General features: G+C 43.4%; 1 protein-coding gene across 7 annotated transcripts in view; it reads right to left on the reverse strand.

Moving 5' to 3' along the window:
• RCBTB1 (RCC1 and BTB domain containing protein 1) overlaps positions 1–13,100 on the reverse strand; it is a 59,268-nt gene extending 46,168 nt beyond the window's left edge. For 5 of the 7 annotated variants that reach the window (XM_061434635.1, XM_061434634.1, XM_061434633.1 and 2 more), the window contains exon 1: positions 13,013–13,100. The gene's annotated coding sequence lies outside the window, so the exon portion shown is untranslated. Of the gene's footprint in view, positions 1–12,396; positions 12,482–12,586; positions 12,673–13,012 lie in introns of those variants that run through there. The other 2 variants (XM_061434636.1, XM_061434637.1) reach the window with 2 other exon arrangements.
• Positions 13,101–24,522: the final 11,422 nt, after the last annotated feature.

The following is a 24,522-nucleotide window of genomic DNA, read 5'->3' on the forward strand; positions in this document are numbered from 1 at the left end:
GGCTACAATCCATAGGGTCACAAAGAGTCAGACATCACTGAAGCAACTTAGCACCCATGCACTTACCAGAATGAAGAACCCTGTGACTTTCAATGACTGGGAAATACAAGGATCCATCACAGGAAAAGCGGCGTTAGTTAGGACAATGCTGATGTCCTATGACATCTACTAACTGTGCCTAAATGTGAAGCAGAGGTACTAACAGTTTTCATCTAACTGTATGGATGTCACTGTAGAGGAACATAAACAGTTTAACTATGTTTCATTTAAATCATCACTCTGGAGTTTTCAAAAACAAATTAAATGCTTCAAATAGCAACTTGTGAAGTTATTCTACCAATGAATGTACTGAAGATGTGACACTAACAGGGAAGAATTTTCACACACATTAGGTTCACTAGGTCCACTCAACCTAAGCCACCCTGGATAGTATGTACCTTAGTAAAGTATTCAGCGGTGATTAGCCAGGCTGTCCTTTTTGCCTTTTCATACTGTCCGTGGGATTCTCCAGGCAAGAATATTGGAGTGGGTTGCCATTACCTCCTCCTTGTCTATGACAAACCTAGACAGCATATTAAAAATCAGAAATATCACTTTGCTGACAAAGGTCCGTCTAGTCAAAGCTATCGTTTTTTTCAGTAATCATGTACAGATGTGACAGCTGGACCATAAAGAAGGCTGAGCACTGAAGAACTGATGCTTTCGAACTGTGGTGCTGGAGAAGACTCTTGAGTCCCTTGGACTGCAAGGAGAGCAAACCAGTCAATCCTAAAGGAAATCAACCATGAATATTCATTGGAAGGACTGACGCTGAAGTGCCAACACTTTGGCCACCTGATGCGCGAAGAACCGACTCATTGGAAAAGACCCTGATGCTGGGAAAGACTGAAGACAAAAGGAGAAGGGGATGACAGGATGAGATGGTTAGATAGCATCACTGACTCAGTGGACATGAATCTGAGCACACTCTGGGACAGCGGAGGAGCCTGGTGTGCTGCAGTCCAGGAGGTCTCAGAAGAGTTGGACACAACTCAGCGACCGAACAACCGTGACAACCAGGTGTCTTAAGGCCGACAGTCCAGTGCTTTTCCGTCCTACGTTAGTGGGCACTGCAAGGCAAGATGCTGACCAAAAGCTACACTATGTGCTTATTTCCAAGAGAAAAACAAAAACAAACCAAGAAACCCACAAAACCCAGAAGTACTCTGGAAGACTTATATAATAAAACAATATGTACTATGTGAATACAATTTTAAGTATAATGTATATAGAACAAGAATACAATTTTTTAAGTATCATGTATAATGTACTTCTCTAGAAAGATAGAGGTGATTTTTTTTTTTGCTTAACTATATTCCAAATTTCTGTAATACATATTTTGTGATAAAAAATAAACAAGCATTTTAAATGAAAATAAAAATTTAGTTATCTTAACTATGTTTATCCTAATCTGTTACAAGTTTTAAGAGGTATTTGTACCTTCAATTCACTACCTAGGGGGACAGAATGCTTCTGGCAAATCTGTAAAATGAATTTTTAATATAAACTTAAGTGTAGAAGGTGTGAATATGAAATGCTACAGCCAACGTGAGTTTGAATAGGCTCCAGGAGTTAGTGGTGGACAGGGAGGCCTGGCGTGCTGCAGGCCATGGGGTCGCAGAGTCGGACACAAATGAGCGACTGAACTGAACAGCCAACATGGAAAACATTATGGAAGTTTCTCAAAAAATCAAACACAGAATTACCATATGATTTAGCAACCCCACTTCTAGGGTATACCCCAAAGATTTGAAAGCAGGGTCGCAGGCAGCTGTACACTAATGTTCAAAGCAACATTATTCACAACAACCAAAAGATAGAAAATTCAAATGTCTATCAACAGATGAACGGACAGACAAAATATGTTCCCACTGGAATGAATAAACATGTATACAATGGGATGTTACGCAGCCTCGGAATGAAATACTAACACACAATAAGGATGAACCCTTAAGACATTATGCTAAGTAAAATATGCTAGACACGAATAAATACTGTATGTGTCCACTTACATGAGATACCTAGAGTACTCAAATTGACAGAGACAGAAAGTAGAAAGAGGTTGCCAGGGCCTGGGGGAGGTGGGTATGGGGTGTTAGTAAATAGGATACAGAATTTCAGGAGAGATGACGAGAAACTTCTGGAGACTGAGAGTGGTGACACTGGCATGACCACGTGAATGGCCTTAATATCATTCAACTGTATACTCAGAAATGGTTTTAAAATGCTAAATTTAATGTCATGCATATTTTAACCACAATTTTCAAAAATCAAAGAAAGGTCCCACGGGCTTCTACCAAGCCTGTATTAATAAACTCAAGCATGTTATTTTTAAAAGTTAAATGTAGAAGAGTTTCAGAACTAAAAAATAATTTAGGAAAAGTATAGTCATAATTCTGTCTCGGGAAAGCAAGCTCAGGTTAGGGAAATTGTGAATGGAACATTTCTACTCATAAAAGAAATATAACCTTAGAACTTTCCAGTACTTACAGCAATTCAAACTAGACCAAACTAAATGCTATGATGAACGGGTCCTTCCAGGACTTGACTGATAATCATAAAGAATGAGTTGTAATTAGCATGCCCTTTACGCTAAATAGTTACTCGTGAAGTTCAACAAGATAGTGATTTTTTTTTTGCAACATTATTTTTAGCCATTATTTTTTTTAGGAAATACTTTCTCATAAATAGCACTGATATGTTCAGCATGAATTATCATTCATTGTACATTAATAGGTGAATCAATGTTTTGTGGGGTTTTTTTTGGCTATATGGATATAAAATAAACATGAAAGAACAAAAAAGACAAATGGAAACAGAGATTATTAAAGAGTTTAACCCTCTCAAGGGCTTCCTCTATGGTTCAGCTGGTAAAGAATCTGCCGGCAATGCGGAGCACCTGGGTTTGATCCCTGGGTTGGGAAGATCCCCTGGAGAAGGGAAAGGCTGCCCACTCCAGTATTCTGGCCTGGAGAATTCCAAGGACTGTACAGTCCCTAGGGTCGCAAAGAATCGGACACGACTGAGCGACTTTCACACTCTCAAAGGATAATATGCCAACCCACTCAGATCTCTGTATTATCTCTGCCACTAGAAAATACATCCTAAAAAAACACGAATATACATCCTGTGTTGCCACAGACTGACTCTGTATGCACTAGGACCACAGACATGTATCACATTCCCTGGGCTGGCTTCTCCTAGCAACTGGCACTGTCCCTCAGAGTTGGTGGCACGGGGAAGAAAAGGTTGTTTCATTGTACTCTCTGAAAGCAAATTCAATCAAGAGGAGAGACACAGACCTTCCAATTATAGAAACCTGCATTAGACCTGGAGACTGAGGAGTATGCAGCAGCCAATCTTCTGATCCCCCTAAGAACCGAGTGTTAAGGGAAGGTACGGGGAAGGCACTGTTTTACTGATCTAGCAAAAATATATTTGAAAATGTTTAGAGTTTTTTTTAAAAACAGGAAATGGAGGAAAATAATACAGGAAAACTTTCATACTGAAAGTTTCTGATCAAATAATGGTCTCAATACTAAACGATACCAGAAATTTAGGGTCGCCTTGTAAGCCAGCCCTCGGCATCCACAAAGACCTCACCCCCCGAACTCTACCCAGATGTATTTGGCACAAAAGAGACTGATGTCACAGATGGGACTTCACCCCCGCAACCCATCTTCTGCTCACCCGAAAGCTTGCTAAGGAAAAGAGATTATAACAGAGTGAGACACCCAGCAGAACTGGTTAGCTCCCAGACTCTGACTCCTCTGGCTGGTGTCATCCTCGGGGCATGAAGTGAGACTGTATCACTCTTTATCACGGAAGCTGATGTCCTCACAGGAAACAGGAAGGACTCTGAGTGTTGGAACAATCCATCTAAAATGCCCTATGTGTTCCTCAGCATACCAGCCATAGCCAGGTTTAGACGACATCCAGAAACAGTCATGGCAAATATGAAAAATGATTTTTTAATTGAAAAAACTTTAGAGCACTTATAATACAAACTGAAGATCCCAAGTAAAGGTTTCTCTATTTTCATAAACTGGATGGGTAACGATTTTAATTATCAGTTTAGCTGCTGCTGCTGCTAAGTCACTTCAGTCATGTCCAACTCTGTGTGACCCTAGAGACGGCAGCCCACCAGGCTCCACCATCCCTGGGATTTTCCAGGCAAGAACACTGGAGTGGGTTGCCATTTCCTTCTCCAAGTTTAGCTGTTAGGCCATCTTAAAATAGGGCTTTATTTATAGTTAATGAGATATTGATAAAGTCTACGATGTCTTACAAAAAAGCACTACCATTTGATAATGTCAACAAAATGATAATATATATTCATTCTTCTGACCCCACATACCAATAATTCTGGGGAAAATCATAAAGCAATACAATTATGACCCCTGCCTCTGAGAAACTCTAGGACTAACGGAAAGTCAATCCTAGTAAGTGGAAAACTAAAATGCAAATATAAGTGGAAGAAGTAAGTAAGCAATGAGACAAACATGCCAACACACAGGCCAGGTGATACCTGTAAATGGAAAAAAATTATGCGCACAACAGTTACAACTATATAAAAATTACATCTCCGAGAAACCAGTTATATGAAGTTCCAAAAGTCAAATTCTCTCCAGCATATGACAACATGAAAGCATTTCCTCAGTGAAGCTCATCCAGGTTTCCTGCAGGAACAAGTGTTTTTTTATAGCCTCCTTTTGTCATCGGTGTAAGTTCCCATTTGAACACAAAAGATTTAGGGCGTGGCCATCTTTCCCCATTTTGGAGTACATTGTATTTCAACTCTAGGAAGACTTTCTAACAGAGGAATTCTAGGGCTTGGGGTAAAGTTTTCTGAAGCACAATTTTATTATAACTTGTTGTGTCTTGTAGCTATGCTACAACACAAGCAATTCAAAAAACCTCTGAAGTTACAGAAGAGCCACATGATACTCTTACTGTTTTCTTCTGCACTTATTCTGATGAGCTTTTTGAGACCCAGCAGATGCTACAACACTGATCTCGACACCAAACGTATTTCCCAGGTCCAGACAAGCCTCCAGAGAATGAGCTCAAAAATCTTTTAAATAAAAAAAACACTTTTGTTATGTAATTATTTTATACTGTTAGGTTAATCATGTTTCCATCATGGCTTGCAATTGTAATTACCTTTTATTTTTTTGTCTGGCTATTAATTGATGAAAACTGGTAAGTATCTTTTACTTCTGTGAAAAAAAAGTTACTTAAAATCATTTAACCCACACTTTCACAAATTTATTTGCACACAAAACTCTTATACAACAAAATAATACACATAAGAAACACTAATAATTACCTTTCCCAGGTGCCTTGATCCTGGGAAAGAAAGGGCACTGGCTAAAAAATTCAAGTCAAATTAATAAGAAATTAAAAACAATTATAGAATGATAAATTGGTATTCTTTTCACTACTTCACCCTTTAAAAAATACACTTTAAAACTATGTCGTCTATTCTCTGACATAAGTCTTACAAAACAGCAAAGTTTCAGAGACTGGCTGAGACACTGATACTGAAACAGCTGGAACAACTGTCGTTCCTTCTCTTTTCTGCAGTATTGCTGTGTGGCAAGAATGAAAATTGGAGACAGAAATGGCAACCTACTCCAGTATCCTTGGCTGGGAAAGCCCATGGACAGAGGAGCCTGGTGGGTTACAGTCCATGGCGTCTGAAAGAGTCGGACACAACTGAATGACTCTCACTCACTCAAGAATGAGAGTAAGAAAGAATGCCCCAAATACTTGACAAATTCCACAAAGACTATGGGACCCTAAGAATGAAGTGTTCTCCAAAGGGGTTTCTGCCAGCCCTCATCAAGACGCCTCTGTGCAGGTGACACGGTAATCCTCCTACCTTCACTGAAAGGCCGCATGACTGCTCTCTTATAATTTCCTAACACTTACTGCGATTCCTTTTGGCCTCATCAGCTTCATTCAAGTCCATTACTCATTGAAGAAGACAACTGTTACTTCTCACCCACCAACAGGTTACCTGATTTGAAGTTCAATGTGCAATAATGGCCTCAGGAAGCGATTCTTAAGCTTCATCCTCCAAGAGGCTGCAATCATGTTATTGCACAGAAACTTGAAGCATTTCTAGGACACCTGGGAATCTGACAGCCCCTTCATTGTAAGTGAAGAAATCATTTTACAGAAGCCACATACTCAGGTTAGCAAAGCAAACCACCCAAGTGGACACAGCACTAGCAACAAAAGAGGATAACTTTAGGGTTCTGAAGTTATGCTGCTTTTATGACATACTTTTATTTTCAAAAGGAAACCAGAAATCTCCATGACTACAAATAATTTTTTTCTATGCTTCTATTCTTTGTTGCACCAAGCATGCAGACTTAGCAAAATAGGCTGCATAAAAATAGACAAGTGAATAGTTAAAAAAATGGATGGCCCCAAGTTCAAATCTATTTCTGGTGTCATGAACCCCTCCTCCGGGGACATCTCTAAAATGATTTCACCTACTATTCTCCACTGCGTGAAGAGTATCCCTGTGCCCTGTGATGGCCTAAAGCCAAACTACAATCCCAGCAATGGATGGGCAGAAGCACACTATATTCACTCTGTAAGTGTTTACTGGATGTCCTCTAGGTAAACAAGACACAGAGCCAATCTCGCCCCCAGCAGAACTTCATGGAATCAGGGGGGCAGGGGGTGGTTTCAAGGCACAGAAATAGATGCTAACCACAGCGTGGCCATGCTTGCTGCAAAAAGCTTGTTGCTACTGAGTCACTCAGTCGTGTCCAACTCTTTGCGACCCCATGGACTGCAGCAGGCCAGGCTTCCCTGTCCTTCACCATCTCCCAGAGCTTGCTTGAACTCATATCCATCAAGTTGGTGACGCCATCCAACCATCTCATCCTCTGTCATCCCTTTCTCCTCCTGCCCTCAATCTTTCCAGGCATCATTGTCTTTTCCCATGAGTCGGCTCTTCGTATAGTGTATCCAAAAAGCTTAGTCCATCCAAAGAGCAACAAGTAACCACCAAAGGAACTTAAGCATGGAAGTGGCATGATTAGATGTGTGTCTGTGAAGGAAACTTCGACAGAATGCAGAGACTAGATGGGGATGACGGAGGAGACACACCCAGGGCCTAAGGTGGCTGCGGTAACCAGGGAAGAAAGAATGGAAGTCTATGCCAGGTAAACAGAAGTGGAGAAAACAACCCAGAGACAGATTCAAAAGCATTCTGCAACTGACTGAATGGGAGGAGGAAGCTACATCAGGGAAAGGCGGAGCCAAGGCTCACACTCTGGCACTCGGCTCAGGCAGTGAGGGATCCTTAACAACCACTCACGATGGGAGAGAACACAGCAAGTTTCAGGGGGAGATGAGGAATTCTACTCTGGGCATTTAAGCTACCTGTGGGATATCAAAGTGGGTATGTAGAATAGACAGATTCATAAATCTAAAGATCAAGACAGAGAGCTGTATAGACAGGTACACAAATGTATAACCACATCACTTTGATGTACACCTGAAACTAACACTGCAGATCAACTCCACTTCAAAAAATAACAACAATAATTTTAAAAAGCAAGAGATCTGGATTGGAGACTTGGAAATCTGGCACGAGATCACTCAGGAAAAAGCGTGTGGAGTGAGAAGAGAAGAGCGTCTTGGACAGAACTCAAAGGAACTCCAAAAGCAAAGGGACAAGCAGGGCTTCGTGACAGAGGCGGGAGGAAGAGGCAGAGCGGGAGGAAAGCCACAGGAAGAGGCACAGGAGCCTAGGGACACAACGGGGAAGAGGCAGAGCGGGAGGAAAGCCACAGGAAGAGGCACAGGAGCCTAGGGACACAACGGGGAAGAGGCAGAGCGGGAGGAAAACCACAGGAAGAGGCACAGGAGCCTAGGGACACAACGGGGAAGAGGCAGAGCGGGAGGAAAGCCACAGGAAGAGGCACAGGAGCCTAGGGACAAAACGGGGAAGAGGCAGAGCGGGAGGAAAGCCACAGGAAGAGGCACAGGAGCCTAGGAACACAACGGAGGCAGTGTCTGGGTCAAACGCTGCTGCGAGGCCAAACAAGGTGAGGACTGAGAAACGTCTGTTCCATTTACCAAAAATTAGTGGCAACTCTAAGAAGAAGAAGCCTCAGGGAGGCCGTGAGTGAATAAGGCCAGGCTGCAACGGTTTGAGAGCATGTGAAAAGTGAAGGACAGATCTGATGAAAAGGAATTTAAAAAGTTGGAGGTAATTTCCTTCTTTACTGTTCTCTCTTGGCTACTGAGAGTCTACATTGTCCAGTTCCACCAGCAATGTAGGGGGTTCCAGTTTCTCCATCTTATTGTCTGTCTTTGTCATCATAATCACCCTAGTGGGTGTGAAGTGGTATCTCATTGTGGGTTTGATATTTATCTAAGCGCATTCTCTTTCATAAATTCTCCCTGTGAACGAAGAGGGAAGGCTTTCTGTTGAAAGTAAGAGGGGAGGTAGCAACAAAAGATGGAGCAAACCAATAAAAAATAAAGGTAGGACCTCCCTGGAGGTCCAGTGCTTAAGACCCCACCTTCCAATGCAGGGGGTGCAGGTTTGATCCTTGGCCAGGGACCCACATGCCTCATCGCCAAAAAACCAAAACATAAAACAGAATCAATATTGTAACAAATTCAATAAAGACTTAAGGGGAAAAAAAAGGTCTACTGCTAAGTTGCTTCAGATGTGTCTGACTCTGTGCAACCCCAGAGACGGCAGCCCACCAGGCTCCCCCGTCCCTGGGATTCTCCAGGCAAGAACACTGGAGTGGGTTGCCATTTCCTTCTCCAATGCAGGAAAGTGAAAAGTGAAAGTGAAGTCACTCAGTTGTATCCAACTCTTAGCAATCCCATGGACTGCAGCCCACCAGGCTCCTCCATTCATAGGATTTTCCATGCAAGAGTACTGGAGTGGGGTGCCACTGCCTTCTCTGAAAAAAGGTCTACATCTAAAAAATTAAAAAAATGTTTTAAAAAGGGGCAGGGGAGGGGGGAGGATGGAAAAGAACACTGCCCAGGGAAACCTAAAAAGATGCTATACAGAGTCCAGTGGAGGTGGAGGCTATAAGTCTATAAAAGCACTCATCTGATCTCCAATGAGATTTTCTTCTCCAGAAAAGAGGGTTTTTCGGATTTTTTTTGTTTTTAACTGAATCAGAATTGGAATGAAAAGCTGCTCAGTTGATTTTTTTTAAGACAATAATGGGACTTCCCTGGTGGTCCAGTGGCTAAGACTTCCCAATCCCAGTGCAGAGGGCTGGGGTTCCATCCTTGGTCAGGGGACTATTAACAGATTCCATGTGCCACAGCTAAGATCCTGTATGCCAAGACTACGAACTTGCATAGCCAAATAAATAATTTTTTTTAAAGGCAGTAAGAACTGCCCCTGTAAAATCCATCAGTGCTTTTCTGAAGTCCTATATCATATTCATTAGAAATGACAGCTTGCATACAATTCACTCTCCTTGACCCTTGAAAGCAAAACACTTTCCAGACTTGTGTTCACTGCGGCAGATCTTACATCTGCACTTAGGACTACAATCATGATGATGATGCTACGTTCATCAAGTGGCAAACTTCAAGGAACACCACACATCCGACATCTCAGCAATGGGCAGTTCCTCTGAAACATGTCAGACACTGCTATCACCAAGTGTTAAGACTGATACTAACAATCATATATACAAATAACAACCAATTACACAAAAGAAACTGTCTTTTGACTTAACCATCATCTAGGAGAGTACAAGACATAGCCAGCCAGGTGCCGTGCTGTGCCTTGTGGCTCAGTCGTGTCCGACTCTTTTCGACCCCATGGACTGTGGCCCACCAGGCTCCTCTGTCCGTGGAATTCTCCAGGCAAGAATACTGGAGTGGGTAGCCTATCCCTTCTCCAGGGGATCTTCCCAACCAAGGAATTGAACCAGGTCTCCTGTACTGCAGGCAGATTCTTTACCAGCTGAGCAACCAGACATAGCCACAGTCTTCATTAAACTGTACTTAATTCAACTAGTGCATCCCTATGTAATATGAAATAAAGATGTAATTAACTGAGAGACTTAATCTTTAAAGCATGCCACTGCGTATGTTGACCACAATAGTGTGCTCGTGGATCCCATCTTGGGACGGCCTTACACGTGAACCGGATCCATACCCAGGGTTTCACTGCACGAGGTGCTACGCTGTTTCAGTTATCTGTTGCTGAGTAACGTGCCATCCCAAAACTCGGTGACTTAAAACAACAGCCATTTGTTATTTCACTCAATTCTGTGTTTTAAGTGGGCTGAGCTGGGATTGCAGGCACTGGGCACTTAACCAGGGTTGAAACAGGCCAGGCCTCGTTCACATAAACCTCCTCAGGTGGTCTTTCTCCACCCAGTCTAGTTCAAGCCTCTATACCAGCTGTTGGCCCCCAAGAGAATAAATGCTCAAGCTGCCAGGCTCTTAAGGACTAGGTCCAGAACTGACTCACAGCACTTCTACCACATTTACTGGTCAAAGCAAGTGACATGGAAAGCCTAGGTTCAGAGGGAGCAGAAACAGACTCCATCTCTTGAGGGGAGGAGGGACAGTAGTGGAGGGATGGGAGAAATTGCTGGCAGTCACCTCTGCAACACTCTTCCACAGCTGTAGACAGTATTACTGAATGTTTTCAAGATACCACTTGAATTCAGGATTGAAGCACCAGACAGGGTACAGACTTTATTTATTTCCAAAACTCAAACTTTGTCTTAAGCATCAAAAAGAATATTGGGGCAAAAATATTCTTTTCTCCCCGTTGGGATGCTAAGCTCACAAAAGCCATGGAATCTTCTCTTCTGGGACTGTGGGATGGAGACAGACCATCAGACTTCAGGAATGGTCTGAGTATAACCTTCCCTGGATGGGATTCATCATTTTCTGAAGTCATTTCACAACTTACAATATATTACGTATGCATGGGTACGATCTCATTTTTTAAAAACATATCTGTACTAAATATATATATATATATATGAAGAGAGGTCGCCTCAGCTATTTTAACTCTTTCTATCCAAACTTAAGAATCAAATAGATTTGGCTACTCAACTTTGCTACTGGCTCTTCTAGGCTCAGGAATGGACTCAATTTGAGTATCACAGTACCTTTTACAATATGAAATCTCACTATCTGAACAGAGCAATCCAGTATACCTCTTTTGTAAAAAGAACTTACAAGGGTATATATGTACACATATAGCTGATTCACTTTGCTGTATGGTAGAAACTAACACCACATTATAAAGCAACTAGACTTCAAAAAAAGTTTTTTTTTTAAAAGGACTTACACCCCAAATATTAACTTGTTCTCTTTAGATGATATGAATTACAGGTGATGTACATTCTTCTTCAATGTCTGTCTGCACTCGACATTCCTTGAGGGTCCAAACCCTGTTTTCCCTGCCTGTCTTACTGTTTAATGCAGTACACACAGAACGAGCAGCGTAATCATGATAATGAAGGTCTTTCACTTCCCTTGTTTCATTTTCCCCACTCTGACTTTCAGATAAAAGAAGACACTGTCTTGGACTTCCCAGCTTGAACTGCTGATTATTAAAATGAAGCCAAGCTTTTGTTGGACATAGAACACAGAGGCAACTCTTTAAACAATTTTAAAGAATTTTTTTTTTAAGCCGCAAACTTGATAGCACTGATTTTTATAGCTACCTGCTTTCTGAAGTTCTCAGAACTTGATGGTTTGGATCACATAAAAATCACTGCAGAAGAAATCTCTTTAAAGATGAATACCCTTCCTCTTCAACAGAAAGGAGGGAGGGTAGGAAAAAAGGACTAGTCTAGAAGTATTAATAAATGGATTAATAAATAAAATATATAAGTATAAATATTAAGTATAAATAAATAAATAAAATAAAAGTATTTGCACAATGGATTAAAAGATATCCATTCCACAGATTAACTGCCATATTAACAGACTCTAAATATACCTATTCAACCCTGAAGGCAGTCCAAAGAGATGAAATTCACCTGTGCTCACTACAAATAGATACTTGCTAAAATTTAAAGCACATCACACACTGTTGTCAGGTTCAAATCATTTTCCCCATTCCTTTCAGCATTATACACCTCGATACTTTCATGTTCTAGTCTACAACACACACCAGCTTCAGAAACTCAGTTTTTGCCTCCGAGAGCTATAATCCTCCCTCCAAAAAGAATAAGCCCAAACCAAATAAGACTATGAATCTGGGTTTTCTTAAGTGTTATGAAACTGCTTTATAAAACTGTAATCCTCAGATGCAGAGTTCTGCAGCAGATGATTTCGGAGTGTCTCACGTGCAAATAAACATAAAAAGTCACTTACAAGAGCAGAATAGAGAGTGCCTAGACGGTCATCTTAAATAAAGCAGGCAGTTTAACCGAGGCAGGACTAGAGAAATGTCTTTTCACTCAGTTCATCGCACTCCTGGACCAAAGTCCCTATTAAATAAAACCCCTTTGGTGGACTCCGTGTTGCGGAGGAAAGGGAGACGGTGCAGAGTATGGCGACCTACTGAGGCTTAGAAGCAGATGCGAAGATCTTGGCAAGGGCCGAGGGAGGACCGGGAGAGTGAGAGGGGAGGTCTCCTGCGCGCAGACCAGCGCCCAGAGCAGTGCCAGACTTCAGCTCCGAGCAAAACGTCGTCTCCGCAGCTCCCGAAAGAGAGGGACCCGGGAAAACTTTCCAGAGCTTCTCCCCCACCCCGTCCCTCCTCCTCCTCGGATGAAACGCTAGCAGAGGCGCTAACGGCGCGGAGCCGGCCGCCCCATCACCCGCCTGGCCGCAGCGCCGGATGGACCGGGGGTCTGGGGACCCGGGCCGGGGGGAGCGCGCAGGAGGAACGGGGCGCGCCGGCCGGGCCCTCGGGGAAAGCGAAGCGAGGGGAAGGGGCCTCCGTGCGCTCGGGCCCGCGCCCAGCCTCCCCGCCCCGCCGGGGTACCTGGGAAGCCAGCCGCGGCCGCGCGCCGTCCCACCAGGCCCAGCCGCCAGGACCTCGGAGACGTCGGGGCCCGAGAACCTCTACCGAGTGGCGGGCGAAGGGGCGGAGCTGGAAGGGGCGCCGGGGGCCGGGCCGCCGGGTCACGCGGCCCGGGCCGCCTCACGTGACGCCGCCGCCCGCCGGCCTCGGGCAAATCCGCGATCCGGGCGGGCTGGGAGCCCCGAAGCTCTCGGCCCGGGCCAGCGGGCAGGGGGCTCCCCGAGAAGCCGAGTGGGGCCCCCAGGCTCTGCGGAGAGTCCCTGTCGCGCTCGGGGACTGCCGGCACTGTCAGCGGCTTTGTCCTGCCTTTCTGCTCCCGCCGCCCTCGCTCTGCATATTGGCCGTGGGGAGGGGGCCGTCCAGCCACCCGAACGGGACCTAGGAAGTGCATATTCGGCTGGAAACCCTTCTCCCGGCCCCAAAGCGCGTCTGCCCACGGGGGCATTACTTAGGGGTGCTGCCAGGGGCAAAAGGCCAGAGAAGTCTATCCCCCGCCCCCCCCAAACCCCGAACATCCGTCTCTCATTTAATCTACCGGTGGACAAGCACCTAAGGCCCAGGAAGAGAGAAAGTAGCCCCTGCACCAAGATCAGAAGGAAGCAGGGAGGGAGGAGGTACAGGGCCCCGGTAATGGAAGGAAGGCAGAGGTACCTCGGATGCAGGCTGTCAGGATGGGAAGGGACCTAAGATGGCAAATGTCTCTTTGTTTATTTTTGTTATAAATGAAAAAAAAAAAAAACTGAGGCCGAAAGTGAGTATGCGATCTGCTGCTCCATCCAGTCTGTCATCCGTTGTGACCAGGTCTGTGGTTTGTGTGCGCGCGTGCATGCTCAGTAGTCCAGACTGTCCAACTCTTTGTGACCCCGTGGACTGTAGCCCCCACCCCACCCCTGCCACGTCCATGGAATTTTCCAGGCAAGAATACTGGAGTGGGTTGCCATTTCCTTCTCCAGGGAATCTTCCCCACCCAGGTATCCGAAACTCGTATCTCCTACATTGGCAGGCGGATTCTTTACCACCGAGCCACCTGGAAAGGCATGGAGACTGCAGTCACCTTTATAAAGTACTGCGCAGCTCTGGGGAAACTCTCTGGCTCCACAATATAAAGTCCCAACTTCTTGGCACAACATAACTTTCCAAGCAATTTTGTTCAAACTTACTTTTCCCGTTTAAATAGGAAAACATACCATTTTTTAAGCATCACCAAACAGCTCAGCTAATCTACTAAAAGATGCCTACTTTTCCTCATCTTCCAGGGCTAACTCCACACGACTCCATGCTCTGGCTGCAGAGAATTCCTGCTTCCCTTGACTGCTCAATTTTCTTTGGATTACTTACTGTTTTCCCCAAGTTGCTTTACTCCTCTTTGTTTGTTCATTCTTTGGCCTTAGTCTGAGATTCCCTGAATGCCCTCTTCTCCCATAAAGAAAACCAGAGCCCAGCAGTAGTTAAAGAAGTAAAAACAGATTTTGATCACAAGCTATTGCCACAAGGGAATTGAGTCCAGTTCTATAGTGAGGTTTGTTTTCCGCTTTGCAGTAGTTGCTGAATAAACTATTGTTCTTACTTCCTTAACCACCGTCCAGTTCTTGTTATCTTTAACAACCCGTATCAGTATGTATCAGTCTCCTACTCATCTTTCAAAATCCAGGTCAAAACCCACTCTTGTCTTCCTACCCTGCATCCTCCCCCTAATGAAGCAGCAACTGAAGTTCACGCAGAGGTGTCAGCTGTAGTTTCTAGGACAGTGTACCTATTCTGATACGTAAATCTCACATTGCTCAGGAAGGTTCCATTCAATTCTGGTAAGAAGTAAATTATCCCTGTCTTCTTTCCTAGATTATAAACTCTTTTAAAACAAGACTTCTGGGCTTACTTTGATGCCCTCAGTATCCCCTGAGTGATGATCAGTGTGGTAGCTCCTCAATACCACGGAGTGAAGGTTTATATAAAGACCCTCAATCTGCACTGAATGAAGTGGCTTGACCCCAAGGTAGCAGCCACTCACTGAGTATTCTAAAAGAGGTCTACTTTCCTCAAAGACCCTGAAGTCAGTTTCTCTGTAAAACGTGTTTGAGAAAAAAATGGGAGTTTGGGGTTTGGGTTATCAATATTTCCTGAGCACTCACTGCTTATCATGGGCCAGATGCTGTGTTTGCAGAATCTTGGAGAATGAAAAGTTTAGTAAGACCGCTTGTGGATCTCAAAGAAGGTGTAGTTTGGTTATTCCAGTCCAAGATGAAAGTGTGATACGGAATGCTAAATGAACACAAATGAGGCACCAAGAATTAGACAGGGGGTTAAGAAAAAAGTTTGACCAAATTCAGGTGGACAGGAAGTAGTTAGATGAAGAAGGGAAGGAAAGCCCTTCCAGAAGAGAGAGCAATGTGTTCAAAGATAGGGAGGCCTGAAACTGTGTTATTTATTTAAGAAAAGGGAGTCACCCTGCATAGCTGGACTCGATGACCTTGTTTACACCCGGAACAAAGGACACCTAATTAGGTTAACGTTAAGGTACTTGAAAGAATCAGATATTTATTAGGACTATTTATTGGATTGAGTAAGTTACCATCAGACAAATTATAGTCTTTTCACCTAAAATTAGCCTGTGCCCTGTTGCTGGGTGATTTCTTTTTTTCCAGCTCCAAAAGCTCTCTGTAACTGTTACCTAAAAACAGCAAAATTACTTGTTCCAAAAGAAATTATCTTAGGGCCCTCTAAATTTGCCTGCAGGGCAAAAGAACTCCATTTACCAGTAGTTCTTTAAGGAAGAAACTGGGCACTTATCTCCAGAGGTGGGGGCAGCGGGGAATACCCCATCCCGGTGTTTGTGCTAATATAGGACTATGCTGATAAGAAGTGTCTGTCAGTAAACTAATGAAATATAGTTAATGTAAGGTTAAGGTGGGATGGGACGTAGGAGAGCCATTCTAAGCACTCTCGGAGGCTGCAGAATTTCGTTTCAAAAGTTAATCTCTCGGTAAATGCAAACTCCGAACACCATCTTTTGTTTACTCCCTCCCCCTCCACTGTGCTCCTCTACTCCAAGTGTCATTTGGGTCAGGCGTGGGTCAGCCAAACCAGCCCCACTTCCTTCAGCTGGGCTATCTAATGCATGACTAAATGCACCTCTTACACAATTTTCTTGGCCAAGGAAGTCTTCTAAAGGTTCCCTAGGTGGACGCGTGTCTTTCACAGGTCACTGGGAAGTTCTTGATATTCAGCAAGCAAAATTAAAAGGGATTTCACTTACTTCCTTAAATACTTGAATATTATTTCTCCTGAGAGAATGAAAACAGCTGGGAGCACTCAGATAGTCTCCGCCTTTTCTTCTCTGCCTCTCTCTTCTCGTGGTTAGTCAAGATTCAGAGAAATAAACCAGAGAACCACCAACTCTTATAAAGGTTAACTAGGGAACATTTAGATCACTATATAAGATTGCTTACCTGTTTATATAATACACAGTCAGAAAATCTGTCTGGCATTCTCAAAACAACATCATTGGTTTTGAGACTTGAGATGAGATGACATAATTTCTAGGATTGTGCAAATGTAATAAAAGGTAGAATTTATCTAGAGGGAGATTCTTCAATGAGCTTAACCAAGCAGGTGAATGTGATCAGTGACAACAAGCTCTACAACCTTAGTCCTTATTATCAAACTACCTTGGGGATAATTTCTGCTCTTACAGTTGGGATGAAAAAACATGGCAAACAATGGGGAGAAAAGCTTGAAAGAAGTGGTAATGGAGACCTGGAAAAGAATTTTAATTCTAATTCCCTTTCACCCTCACCCCAGGAACCAGACGAATTCCCTGTGACCCTCATGCAAACACGTTAAATAAACAAGCACCTTAGCCCTGGCTGAAGGAGATGGCTCCCCTGATTCATATCTTCCCCTGCGCTGAAGCAGATGCTTTGCTGAACAGGTGGCATAAAAAGATAAAACCTGCTTCGCTCCCTGGACCAGCCATGAGACCAGGCGTGAGACTGCTGCTCTCGTGGTGTCAACACCACTCCCACACAAGATCACCTTTGCGTATACAAGTGACTCAACACACTGTTTAGAATTGCTTCCTTGTCCCTAGTCAGATGAAAGAGCTTCTTAAATATGAAATCCAATCCAGGAACCACTTTATAGCCAAGGAGGCGGGCCAGTGGGCAGAAGGGCATGGAATCCAGTGGACCTATCCCATGGTATAGCACCCTGAAGCGACTGGCCTGGTCAACAACAGAACAGCCGGCCAAAAGCTTGGCTGAATTGCCATCTTGGAGATGATTCCCTATGAGGACAGGGTGCTACCCCCTCCAGGATGTAAAATGCTCTAAATCGATCACCATTATGTGGTGCTGTTATCCTCAATAGGAAACCTGGAAATGAGATCAAATGAGATCCAATAGGGAGTGGCCCTATTTACCATTGATTCTGGTGACCCATGTGGGGAATTTCTGCTTTCTCATCCTCACAACTGTAACTACAGGCTTGGTTCCCAGGTCTTGGTTCCCAGAGGGGGAACATTTCTACCAGGGAACACAGCAAGAGTCTTCATTGATCTTTAAGCTACACCACCGCTCAGGCACTTTGGGCCCCTGTGTCAGGGACCACCAGGCAAGAGTAAGGTCCTGGTGAGGGTAACTAATCACCAAGAGGCAGTGGAGCTATGTTCTGCTGTTACACAATGTGCTGTGCTGTGCTTAGTTGCTCAGTCGCTCTTTACGACTCATGGTCTGTAGCCCGCCAGGCTTCTCTGTCCGTGGGTTTTCCTAGGCAAGAATACTGGAGTGGGTTGCCATTCCCTTCTCCAGGAGATCTTCCCAACCCAGAGATCGAACCCAGCTGTCTCACGTTGCAGGCGGATTCTTAACTGTCTGAGCCACCAGGGAAGCCTGTACTGGGGCACCCAGATAATCAACTTGAACCTCTCTTACTACTGTCCTGGGAAATTCTGACGACAAATGGACAAGAGCAGTGGGTACATTCTGAGAAGGGCGTGATAAACAGTAACGGGAACTCATGAGTTTTGAGAGTCTGAGTCCCTCCACTGGGTAAGTCACCTAAACCGTCACAGGTGATAATTGACAGTGAGGAGGGAGATAATAAAGATAAAAAACTACAGACGCGTTCAAATTAAGACTAAGCAAATTTTCCACTCACAGACCCTTGCAAAAAGAAGAAAAATAAATCAAGGAGGAAGGATTCGAATACAAGAATCAATAATGAGTAAAGAAATTAGTAGATTACATTGGTAAATCTAAGTAAACAATACTTATAGAAAATTACTAATTTTTAGAGGATAAAGCACAGGGTGAAACTAGAATACTACACAGCAATCAAATTGAAGATGAAAGGCCGATTCAGAATTAAATATTCTAAGTTCCTTATGATGCATATACAATGTTAATTTCACCTATAACTTTAAAAAATTTTAAGGAAAACATCTTAAGCGAATATGAAAAAAAGAAAAAATGACCAAAAAACCCCCACAAATAACCAAAATAAGTTTAACTAGTATATATAAAATCATCCTTGTTTCAAAATGGAAAATCAGGTACTAATTTATTCTTTATAAATTTCCTCTAACCAAAACCACTGACCATAAAATACCCACATCTGCCACTCTTGTCCCTCAACAATGAATTAGTGCTCAGTTGTTGTTCTTCATTCTTATAAAACTCCATGAAAGATATATACCAACATGTTGGGGAGGGGTGCTTCCCTAGTGGTCCTGGTTAAGACTCCATGCTCCCAATGCAGGGGGCACAGGTTCCATCCCTGGTCCAGGAACTAAGATCCCACATGCTGCACAGTGGCCAAAAGAAAAAAAAAAAATGCTAGAAGGAATCTCATTTACTACTTGGGGCTTTTTTTTTCACCAATGAGTCAAGTATCAATAATTATTTGCACAATACTCTACTCTTTCCTGGTGGAAATACAAAATAAAAAAAAAGAAAAAGAAAAACACAGTCTCTCTTACCAGGTAGTTTATAGTCTAATTAGGGAGAAGCAAGCAGTTAGAACTGGACATGGAACAACAGACTTGTTCCAAATAAGAAAAGGAGTATGTCAAGGCTGTATATTGTCACCCTGCTTATTTAACTTCTATGCAGAGTACATCATGAGAAACGCTGGGCTGGAAGAAGCACAAGCTGGAATCAAGATTGCTGGGAGAAATATCAATAACCTCAGATATGCAGATGACACCACCCTTATGGCAGAAAGTGAAGAGGAACTAAAAAGCCTCTTAATGAAGGTGAAAGAGGAGAGTGAAAAAGTTGGCTTAAAGCTCAACATTCAGAAAACGAAGATCATGGCATCTGGTCCCATCACTTCATGGGAAATAGATGGGGAAACAGTGGAAACATTGTCAGACTTTATTTTTGGGGCTCCAAAATCACTGCAGATGGTGACTGCAGCCATGAAATTAAAAGACGCTTACTCCTTGGAAGAAAAGTTATGACCAACCTAGAAAGCATATTGAAGAGCAGGGACATTACTTTGCCAACAAAGGTCTGTCTAGTCAAGGCTATGGTTTTCCAGGGGTCATGTATGTATGTGAGAGTTGGACTGTGAAGAAAGCTGAGTGCCGAAGAATTGATGCCTTTGAACTGTGGTGTTGGAGAAGACTCTTGAGAGTCCCTTGGACTCCAAGGAGATCTAACCAGTCCATTCTGAAGGAGATCAGCCCTGGGATTTCTTTGGAAGGAATGATGCTGAAGCTGAAACTCCAGTACTTTGGCCACCTCATATGAAGAGTTGACTCATTGGAAAAGACTCTGATGCTGGGAGGGATTGGGGGTAGTAGGAGAAGGGGACGACAGAGGACGAGATGGCTGGATGGCATCACTGACTCGATGGATGTGAGTCTGAGTGAACTCCGAGAGTTGGTGTTGGACAGGGAGGCCTGGCGTGCTGCGATTCATCGGGTTGCAAAGAGTCGGACACGACTGAGCGACTGAACTGAACTGAACTGAAGCTATATAAATCCACCTGAAAATAAACTCTACTGTGGTGGTAGAGGTTCAGTGAGTACATCGTGTCTGACTTTGTGCGACCCCATGGATTGTAGCCTGCCAGGATTCTCTGTCCATGGGATTTCCCAGGCAAGAATACTGGAGTGGGTTGCCATTTCCTTCTCCAGGGGATCTCCTGACCCAGGGATGGAACCCATGTTTCCAGCATTGGCAGGTGGATTCTTTACTGACTGGGCCACCAGGGATGCCAAACCCTACTGTTCAGTTCAGTCGCTCAGTCGTGTCTGACTCTTTGCGACCCAATGAACTGCAGCATGCCAGGCCTCCCTGTCCATCACCAACTCCCAGGGTTTACTCAAACTCACGTCCATCGAGTCGGTGATGCCATCCTACTGTAGAAGACAGCAAAGGTGAAGAGGCTTGTATTGTATAAATGTTACAGTTCAGTGTAACTAGGATCATTTCCAACCAGGATGCCTTGGAAGTCTTTGACTGAATATGCAACATTTAATCTGGACTTTAAGATAGATAGCATTTCATTAGAGAAAACTGGGAATAGGCATGAGCAAAAGCATTAAAATATCACAAAGTGTTGGAGCCAAGAAAAGACATTTTCCCAGAAGAACCTTCCCCTTCCTCCCTTGAATCCACCTGGTCGATTATTAAGAGTCATGATATTAATAATATCTAATATTAATTAATAAAATAAATTAAAAATAATAAAATTAATTAATAAAAGTAGGAAGTCAAGAAACACCTGGAGTAACAGGCAGATTTGGCCTTGGAATACAGAAGGAAGCAGGGCAAAGGCTAATAGAGTTCTGCCAAGAGAACGCACTGGTCATAGCAAACACCCTCTTCCAACAACACAAGAGAAGACTCTACACATGGACATCACCAGATGGCTGACACCAAAATCAGATTGATTATATTCTTTGCAGCCAAAGATGGAAAAGCTGTATACAGTCAGCGAAAACAAGACCAGGAGCTGAGTGTGGCTCGGATCATGAACTCCTTATTGCCAAATTCAGAGTTAAATTGAAGAAAGTAGGGAAAACCACTAGACCATTCAGGTATGACCTAAATCAAATCCCTTATGATTATACAGTGGAAGTGAGAAATAGATTTAAGGGACTAGATCTGATAGAGTGCCTGATGAACTATGGATGGAGGTAAGTGACATTGTACAGGAGACAGGGATCAAGACCATTCCCAAGAAAAAGAAATGCAAAAAAGCAAAATGGCTGTCTGAGGAGGCCTTACAAATAGCTGTGAAAAGCTACCCATTTGAATGCAGAGTTCCAAAGAATAGTAAGGAGAGATAAGAAAGCCTTCCTCAGAGATCAATGCAAAGACATAGAGGAAAACAATAGAATGGGAAAGACTAGAGATCTATTCAAGAAAATGAGAGATACCGAGGGAACATTTCATGCAAAGATGGGCTCGATAAAGGACAGAAATGGTATGGACCTAACAGAAGCAGAAGATATTAAGAAGAGGTGGCAAGAATACACAGAAGAGCTCTACAAAAAAGATCTTCATGACCCAGATAATCACGATGGTGTGATCACTCACCTAGAGCAAGACATTCTGGAATGTGAAGTCAAGTGGCCTTAGGAACAAAGCTAGTGGACGTGATGGAATTCCAGTTGAGCTATTTCAAACCCTGAAAGATGATGCTGTGAAAGTGCTGCATTCAATATGCCAGCAAATTTAGAAATCTCAGCAGTGGCCACAGGACTGGAAAAAGATGAGTTTTCATTCCAATCCCAAAGAAAGGCAATGCCAAAGAATGCTCAAACTACCGCACAATTGCACTCATCTCACACGCTAATAAAGTAATGCTTAAAATTCTCCAAGCCAGGCTTCAGCAATACATGAACCGTGAACTTCCAGATGTTCAAGCTGGTTTTAGAAAAGGCAGAGGAACCAGAGATCAAATTGCTAACATCCACTGCATCATCGAAAGAGCAAGAGAGTTCCAGAAAAACATCTATTTCTGCTTTATTGACTATGCCAAAGACTTTGAATGTGTGAATCACAATAAACTGTGGAAAATTCTGAAAGAGATGGGAATACCAGACCACCTGACCTGCCTCTTGAGAAACCTATATGCAGGTCAGGAAGCAACAGTTAGAACTGGACATGGAACAACAGACTGGTTCCAAATAGGAAAAGGAGTATGTCAAGGCTGTATATTGTCACCCTGCTTAAGTTATATGCAGAGTACATCATGAGAAACGATGGGCTGGAAGAAGCACAAGCTGAAATCAATATTGCCAGGAGAAATATCAATAACCTCAGATATGCAGATGACACCACCCTTATGGCAGAAAGAGAAGAAGAACTAAAGAGCCTCTTGATGAAGGTGAAAAAGGAGAGTGAAAAAGTTGGCTTAAAGCTCAACATTCAGAAAACGAAGATCATTGCATCTGGTCCCATCACTTCATGGGAAATAGATGGGGAAACAGTGGAAACAGTGTGAGACTTTATTTTTTTGGGCTCCAAAATCACTGCAGATGGTGATTGCAGCCAGGAAATTAAATGACGCTTACTCCTTGGAAGGAAAGTTATAACCAACCTAGACAGCATATTAAAAAGCAGAGGCATTACTTTGCCAACAAAGGTCTGTCTAGTCAAGGCTATGGTTTTTCCAGTGGTCATGTATGGATGTGAGAGTTGGACCATAAAGAAAGCTGACTGCCGAAGAATTGATGCTTTTGAACTGTGGTGTTGGAGAAGAGTCTTGAGAGTCCCTTGGAGTGCAAGGAGATCCAACCAGTCCATCCTAAAGGAGATCAGTCCTGGGTGTTCACTGGAAGGACTGATGTTGAAGCTGAAACTCCAATACTTTGGCCACCTGATGCAAAGAGCTGACTCATTGGAAAAGACCCTGATGCTGGGAAAGATTGAGGGCAGGAGGAGAAGGGGACAACAGAGGATGAGATGGTTGGATGGCATCACCGACTCGATGGACATGGGTTTGGGTGGACTCTGGGAGTTGGTGATGGACAGGAGGCCTGGCATGCTGTGGTTCATGGGGTTGCAAAGAGTCGGACACGACTGAGTGACTGAACTGAACTGAATATTAATTAAGCAGGTGTATTGTGATAAGTGCTTTAAGTGCTATTTTAGTTAATGACAGCTGCCAGATTAGAGAAATATCAGTGGCTGAGCAAAATCGAGGTTTATTTCTCAGTCACGTAAAGTCCTTAATGAGTGTTGGTAATAGGCATGAAGCGCTCCTCCACGCCATTTCAGGACCAAGTTCCCTTCCGTTTCCTAAAGGTGATGGCTCTGCCATCTAAGAAGTAGCTTCCTGGAAACTGCAGAAGTTGAAAGAACAGTGAAGATCACAATGGGAGGTTTTGTGAGCTGAGCCTAGAAGTAGCAGGAACCTCTTCCTCTTACATTCCATTAGCCAGAATGTGGTCATACAACCACAATTAACTGCAGGTGATGATGTGAAATGTGGTTTAGCTGGTTGCACAGGAACAAAAAGAATGATTTAATGAATAGTTTGCCCAGTCTCTGCCATACATACATTTCCCCCCATATAATCTTAACAAATCCACCCGAAAGGAGTATAATTTATAGTCCTTTAAAGATGAGGAAGCTGGAATTTGATAGGCCAGGTCCCTTATCTCACAGTTAATAAATGACATAGTTCAGTCAGTTCAGTCACTCAGTCGTGTCCGACTCTTTGCGACCCCATGGACTGCAGCACCCCAGGCCTCCCTGTCCATAACCAACTCCGGAGTTTGCTCAAACTCATGTCCATCAAGTCGGTGATACCATCCAACCATCTGTCGTCCCCTTCTGCTCTCACCTTAGTCTTTCCCAGATCAGGGTCTTTTCCAATGAGTCAGTTCTCTGTGCCAGGTGGTGAAAGTTTTGGAGCTTCAGCTTCAGCATCAGTCCTTCCAATGAATATTCAGGACTGATTTCCTTTAGCAGTGACAGGTTTGATCTCCTTGTAGTTCAAGGGACTCTCAAGAGTTTTCTCCAACACCACGGTTCAAAAGCATCAATTCTTCAGTGCTCAGCTTTCTTTATAGTCCAACTCTCACATCCATACATGACTACTGGAAAAACCATAGCTTTGACTAGATGGACCTTCGTTGGCAAAGTAATGTCTCTGCTTTTTAATATGCTGTCTAAAATGGTCACAGCTTTTCTTCCAAGGAGCAAGCATCTTTTAACTTCATGGCTACAGTCACCATCTGCAGTGATTTGGAGCCGAAGAAAAGAAAGTCTGTCACTGTTTCCAGAATGGCAAACTACTTCAGTATTCTTGCCTTGAGAACCCCATGAACAGTATAAATGACAAACTCAAATCCAAATCTAGGCAATCTAACTGAAAAGCTATATTCCTTATCAAGTTAACTGCAGTATGGATGAAATTAAGAATGTTTAGGCTATTTTTAGTTTTAAGAGAGGTTATAAAAGGGCAGACATTTCCCTGCCCTCTCCCTGCATTTATCAAAATAAAAAAGGTAT

This window comes from Bos javanicus, chromosome 12 (genome assembly GCF_032452875.1).
Source record: "Bos javanicus breed banteng chromosome 12, ARS-OSU_banteng_1.0, whole genome shotgun sequence".
NCBI classification, from domain to species: Eukaryota; Metazoa; Chordata; class Mammalia; order Artiodactyla; family Bovidae; genus Bos; species Bos javanicus.